This window comes from Limulus polyphemus, unplaced genomic scaffold, assembly GCF_000517525.1.
Source record: "Limulus polyphemus unplaced genomic scaffold, Limulus_polyphemus-2.1.2 Scaffold199, whole genome shotgun sequence".
Taxonomy (NCBI): Eukaryota; Metazoa; Arthropoda; class Merostomata; order Xiphosura; family Limulidae; genus Limulus; species Limulus polyphemus.
Window position 1 is genome coordinate 522,890 of NW_013665809.1, and position 5,213 is coordinate 528,102.

Genomic DNA, 5,213 nt, shown 5'->3' on the forward strand with positions numbered 1-5,213 from the left:
ATTTAAATGTCACACCTGAACGCTCACATCCTTTTAATTATGTTTGAAATTATGAACATTGCTCAACATCATGAAAATTAACCTTATTTTCAATAAGCAATCCTGAAAAATATTTGGGGGTGCTTAACTTTTTTCCAGGTGTATATTAACACAAAGAATTCTCTAAATCAAGAGGGCCAGGTGGTTAGGGCGCTCGACTCGCAATCTGCGGGTTCGAATCCCCGTCCCACCAAACAACCTCGCCCTTTCAGCCGTGGGGGCGTTATAATGTAACGGTTAATCCCACTATTAGTTTGTAAAAGAGTTGGCGGTGGGTGGTGATGAATTCCCTCTAGTCTTACACTGCTAAATTAGGGACGGCTAGCGCAGTTAGCCCTCGTGTAGCTTTGCGCGAAATAAAAACAAACTAAATCAAGCTAAAATAATAATAAACGAAACCATGGTATTACGGCACTAACTAAAATAAAAAAGTTGAATTTACAAATACAGTTTATCTTTTGTTTTTCTTTACATACAAATACAGAGGTTGAGTAAGTTATATCAAAATGAGTTTGGAGCCTTGCCATGCTATATCTGACGACCGTGTAAGTTAATAATAGCTCTGCAGAATATTTTCTATTGCAAAAGACTTCATGGTAAGTCTACTACAGTTTAAAGCACACCAGTTTACTGGTTTCCATAATCCATCTACTGTATGAGGACAATGGCTTCCCAGCAACCGTTTTAATGTAAGCCAATTACACAGAAATCCATAGGCACTGCGTCCGATATTTTGGCAATATGTCTTCGTAAGGAATAGCATGGATAACGTTTTATTCTCCAGCTGCTTGAGATATGCAGTATTTGAACGGGTATGTTGTGGAAGCAGCTTTGAGTATGCGGATCTCACGCTGCTTACCACAGCTGGGGTATGACTTGTTGTACGTCTCTTTGCTGTAATGCCCCAAGTTGATCCATAATTTTCATATCCCATTAATTACAAGAGATGTCTCCATCTTACAAGTTTTAAATCCCTGATCTAAACACATTTTATGGTATCGTTCTAGGAATATTTTGTATCGAAGAGGACTGTTACATACTCTTCTGAAAAATGATTAGTTTTCGATATCACACAAACTACGAATCATGCCATTTCACCATGACTTTTTATTGGTTGTGGTTGCCACAAGGTTTGCTGAGTTGCATGTTCAAAAAGTTTAAATATAATGTACTCAACCCTCTGGATATCCACAAACAACCGTAGGACGTGACTACAAATATTGAATGAAACCTTTTAAAATGATGCACATCATGCACTGTAAATTTCATTACATTAAAAAAACTATTACAGAAATAAAATCCTTCTTAAATATAGATAGCACCACGAAAATACAAAAGAAGAAACTTTACAATGAAACAAAACACTTCAATGAGAGTAAAAAATAGAAACTGAACAACTATTAAAGTAAATAAGAACTAAGACTCTTTAGAATGTATATCCAATAAAACTTTAAGATGAAAAATTGAAAACCTATAACAATGAAATACAGAAGGTTAAAATAATCATTAACAAGAAAAAAAAGTCGACTCCTTTTAAACACATTATATATAATAGGTTAATGATCGTATATATATATATATATTTCCAAAACATTTAATATAAAATAACGAAATTGGGTATAAATCTCCAAAATGCACCAATAAATTAAAAAGGAATACTTATATAATGATTCTGAGGGCTTATAATACTAAAAATTGGGTTTCGATACCGACTGTGAGGAAAGTACAGATCGCCCATTGTGTAGCTATATTCTTAACACCAAACTAGAAAAAAAATTATATAATAAGAAACAAACAAGGGGTATCCTCAATAGTCGCGGCTGTAATTATATTCCAAATCGGTCAAGAGATAAAGCTAAAAGTTTGTACTTGAAAAAAAAAAGACTCAGAACCATTATATGAGTGAAGAAGAGAAAGTAGATATCCTATCCCAAGAGGCAGAAAGTGCTTTAAAGAAAATGAAAAACAATAATACTCCAGGGCTGGATATATCGCAATCAATACATTGAGATATAGGGAGTAAACATTATTACCTAAATTATAGCTCTGTCTAATAAAACATTGCAGGAAAATAGGATACCATCCACATTGAAAGAATCAAAAGTAATCACTTTATATTATAAGGGATACAAGGAAAATACAACAAACTATAGACCAATAAGCCTAATATAACAAATTCACAAAGTTTTTACAAATTTTACAGGCTAGAATGGTGAACATATTAAATGCCAACAAACCTAAATAACAAACTATCTCACCAAATCTACTAACGAAGAAATTCAAATTCAGGGAGACAAAATCTAAAAGTTTAATTAATATTTCAATATTAAAATTTAACGTTTCACTGTAAAATGCACAAGTACAAGGTCGATCTATTTGACCGACATCGTAGCGAGAGTCTGTAATAATCAAGACATGTTTTTACTCAACTTGGTTTTCCTTGTACGTGAGTCCTAGACTATTAGTTACACTACATTGATGCCTACCTTGATATGACCATGATATTATGATAAACAAACTGCATACCAATAGTCGGAAATATATAACTACCGACTACAGTATCATTAAAGTCAAGTACGCATTTTACAACGTAACATTAAATTTTAATGTTGAAAGTCATCTAGGGATGATCTATTTATAGCTGTATCATTCCTATATTTTTATTTGTATTCTATTTGGCACTGCCATCCTCACATCATTTTACATTTAGAAACTGTTTTTATTACTTGTTTTGTGACATCCCCCCCCCCTGGCTGAAAGTTAGTGTATTCTATGAATGTGTGTAATAAAATTTAATATTACTTGTATTGATTTTTTCTACTCCTTCACTTCATATATAATACAGGGGTTAGCTCCCGAAAGACGTTGATTGTATAGTGTACAAAGCATTGAGTATTCTGTATGTTATGATCATCTAATGTTCAGTTATTATCGGGTGGTAATTCCTGTTTCACCCTGTACCTAACCTTTTAAAGGAACATCGTTTACACTAGAATTATGATTTTTTTCAAATTACTACTAGTAATTACGGCTAAGCGGTGACATCATGCACTGCCAAGAAACATATAAGAGTGGATTTAGGTTTAAACTGACGTTAGTGATATAGTACTTATAGAGTTATCTCGACTGAAACAAGAAGAAGAAAGATGAACAATTTGGTGGGCTAGTCACTTTCTTGTTTGGTATCTTAGCAATGGTTTCTTGCCCTGTTTTGGGGCTTGTTGGGTATAAGAGGGAGTGGCAATCATCTTTTAAAGTAAAATTATCTGTCGTTGTTCATTTTTTAGCGTGCATATTTGTATTATGCCTATTGAATACCTTGGCCATCTCTACATATAAGACCTACCGACTCCATGATAAATATCTAAGTAACACGCAGAAGATGGAGACTGTTGTTCGTTTCTTTTTTAAGAGCAAAGCCACATTGGGCTATCTGCTATGTCAACCACAGAGAACCCTCACGGATTTTAGCTTTATAAGTCCGTAAACTTACCGCTGTCCACCGAGGGACACGTATTATAGGATAACAATGTATGTAGTATTTGCGTAGTACATCTATCATTTGAATTTTTCTTAATTATTAAATAAAGTGTTGTTAAAAATGCACAATAAAACCGTTATATTTTAGCATAGGAAATACTTCGAATTTAGGTTAAACGTGAGTCCGATACTAGGTTCTCAATGTTCGATGTGGCAAATGTTATTGTAAAATCAAATATAGGAAAATAGATAACTGTTTACTCTAAATCACGTTTATGAATCATTTTAAAGGGCACCGTATAACAAAGTTATTAGGAATGAAAGTGATAGTTTCAAGATAGCTACAAATCTAAAAATTGCACACAAATCGAAAGAGTTTTGGATACATTTCAAGAACAATGTTAATGTTTGAAAATAATAATAGAAAAATAGTAACCAGACATTTTCAGAAGTTCTAAATGATCAGAACAAGAAAGTTAAAAAAGGTATGCAGAACTTTAAAGAAACACTGGAAAAGCATCATAATCAAACATTTGGAACAACGTTACATTTGTAACTGCAAGCAACGAAAAGACAACTCAGTACTGTCAAAAGAGGACTCCAGAAGATCGACCTGGAAGTCTTACTACAGCACAACGACGGAAAAATACCAGTAGCTGAAAATATTTTGAGCTATGACGACACAACTAGAACATGCTTTTATTTAAAGAGTTCTTGCCCACAAACTAATGGAACCATATAAGGGAAAATATAAGATACACAACGACAACAATCTTAATTCACAATAACAATAGAAACATACACTACAAAATAAGGACAAGTGTGCTATTGTGGGTGTGGAACTGGTAAAAAACGTATAGAAAAATATGTAAAAGGTTTCTTTTACCAGTTCAGTGTGATTCTTTTTGTTAGTTAAACTAAAAAACTCCTAACTTTAAATGAAAATAACCTTAATGTTAATTTCTAACTAAACCCAAGGTTATAGTTTAAACAAAGCAACATAACCCCGGATTAAATAAAACAATTAAACTTTTCAAAGTTTAAGTTAAGGCAAATCATTCTACCAAAATTATCAATTTAAAGTTAAATACTACACGTTAACGTTAAAACAAGCACAATAAGGTTACAAAAATTGTAAGAGTTAAAAGTTCTTCTTACACTTGAAAAATCCTTACAATTCCTTTTGATTATATTAAATACAATAACAAAGGACCAACAAAGACAGGTATGCACAGTCACATATTCGTGACTGTATTTGTGGTCGTGTTGATAAAGTTTGTTGTGCACCTTCTGTGTTTTGATTTTTACTTCCCGATGAACATTCTAAGCGTAGAGAGACGTACAAACACGTACTGTAAATTACGGTAACTTGGTGGCATACGAGCTTTCTGTTAGCGAGTTCCAAATGACGATTCTGCAGATAATAAGGATAATTCCACAAATGACTATTTGCTCTTCGACTTCGACTGGTCAAGAAGTGGGCGTAAACAACTGATCATTTGGGAAAAGGAGCCTTAGAAAAATATCAGACGAAGTTAGATTCGTTCTCAACACTACCTGACACGTATAGTATGATGTATAAGACTTTGTTTGATATTTGTAATAAACCTTGGTAAAGTTTGTTATGGATTTCGCGCAAAGCTACACGAGGGCTATCTGCGCTAGCCGTCCCTAATTTAGTAGTGTAAGACTAG